Source organism: Callospermophilus lateralis, chromosome 9, assembly GCF_048772815.1.
Source record: "Callospermophilus lateralis isolate mCalLat2 chromosome 9, mCalLat2.hap1, whole genome shotgun sequence".
Classification (NCBI taxonomy): domain Eukaryota; kingdom Metazoa; phylum Chordata; class Mammalia; order Rodentia; family Sciuridae; genus Callospermophilus; species Callospermophilus lateralis.
In genome coordinates this window covers 35,135,976-35,138,280 of record NC_135313.1, presented here as the reverse complement: position 1 = coordinate 35,138,280, position 2,305 = coordinate 35,135,976, and positions in this window count along the sequence as shown.

Sequence of the window (2,305 nt, the reverse complement as noted above, 5' to 3'; positions counted from 1 at the left end):
CAACTGGCTTTAGTTGTTTATTCCCCCAATCAAAAAAATTAAATTATAACATGCTATAATATAAAGCATTTTCTGTCATTGCTTCTTTGGGGATTGAGAACATAAATGGTTTCTAATTTTAAAGATTCAAATGATTTAATAGCTGGATGAATTATATTTTAAAATTCCCATTAATTTATTTTCAAATGAGTAAAACCCACAACTCTGAGAAACTGATTATTATGGGAGAAAAGGGCCTTGATTTGTAATTGTACCCAAATATGAAAGCCTACATTTTGTAAGCATAAAGATTACATTCTCTTCAAAAGATTTGCAAATTCTCATAGGCATATAACTTAGAGAATGAGAAGATTATAATTTGAAAAATTACAGATTTCATTGTTTTTTGATGTGTGAAACCTATAAACAAATATCAGGAGATTATATTGCAAAACTTAAAATCCCTTGTTTAGTTTTCTAAGGGACAGTGCCCTATGTGGCTTACAACCCCGACTTAAAAGAAAAATGCAGTGTAATGCAAAAGACACTCTAATCACTGCATCTAATTACAAAGAAGAATAACTCTGTAAAAATTTTAAGTATCCTTGGGCAGGCGTGTGGTCTGGTGGTCAAAGCATGGGATTTCAAGTCAGTAGTCTAAATTTCTATTTTAATCACCACTTTTAAATTTTTCCATGACTTTGGGCATGACATTAACTTTATTTTTAAATAAGAATTTAAGATCTGTTCTTGATAATTACAAAGCAGTCTTGAAATTCTCTAATATAGGTACTAATTTAATTGTGTGAAATATTTATAAATGGACAGGTGCTTTCTTGACTTCTTTGTGGTAAAAAAACAAAACAAAACAAAACAAAAAAACCCTACTTGACAAAAAGAAATTCAAAAGTTTTCTATTTGTTACCATTTACCAGCACACAGTCACACTGCTATGCCCATGTGTTATTTCAAAGTCAGTTTAGGGCATTGATTTAACAATCAACTCACTGATATGGTGGCTAATTTTCATCGCTTTCCTCTAAATTACTCCTTTGCTTTTGAGGAAATGTCAGTCCTCAGTGGAGCCAACACTGCTCTTTTTATACTAATTGTTATTGTCACTCTAAGGAACTTGTACTCCACAGCAATGTGCCTGCTTTGTATTTTGTTTATGTGTAGTGTTTTTTAAGTGTTCCTCCAAGTGTAATAAGTACAGACAAATTGCCATGTAAGTTTTCTTTAAACTACTGCTAGATTTCTAGGGATGAATGTAGGTAAGTGATTCAAATTTTAACATACTTCTATAAATCAATTACTACAGTAATTTTCACTGGGAATAATTAACATTTGAATTCAAGGAATGTGACCTGACTTACAGGACTGCTTTCTTTTGACCTGGCCTGGCCTGGCTGGCCTGGCCTGGCCTGGCCTTGCTTTTCTTTTTCTCATTTGCTTGCTTTCAGCAGATACATACTCTCTGTATTTTTCTGAGTATTATAATATTCTTGTTTGCTTTTTAGACCTAGTTTAGCTAGAGTATGCATTATTGTTGGGAGAATACAGTACAAAAAATTAAAACAAAGAGCAATATCAGGAAAAGTATGAGATGTTAATATAGCATGCAATGGGGTTTATAAATTTTGGCCCATATCTCAACCTCAGCAAGAATCCTCAGTGCCTATTCTGTTGCATACTTTCTAGGCAAAATGTGATCTTTAAAAACAGCAATTTATCAAGATAATGCTGCATGAAAGGAAATGGAGACCATTATGAGGCAAAGTAAAACAGCTTAAGGACAGATCTTGTTTTATGTTTCTCTGATTAGAAATGCAGTGTAAGAATGCCTTGCTAAAGTACTTAAAGCACTATTAAATGGTCCAAGTCTCAGGTGAGAAATCACTGAGTTAAAGGATCAAATCCCATTAGGGTCAGTTTGGTCTTCAGGCTTTACATAGGAGGAAAATTAGAAATTGAGCTTTCACTAAATTTGTCCTCTAGGGAAGATCTTAAAATGGAATCCTTGTGTGGTAGTTTGCAGTAGCTCTAATAGCTTCAGAGTGTCTGGATTCCCAGTGAATTTATATTAAATACAAATGCCAGGAAATCCAACTTATTAAATTCATAAAATTAAAGATATGCTTATTTTTATAAAAACCTGAACATTGCAGAAACTTAGTCCTGTATTTAGTTCTCTGAGGTTTACTTCTCAATTTCCTGCTTGGGCCTGTTCATTCAAAAATAGCAAGAAAGAGAGGAATTCTTTAATATGTCTTATTTTCTTATTCTTAGTTGTGAAACACTAAATTTTCTTCTGTTGTGGTTGTTG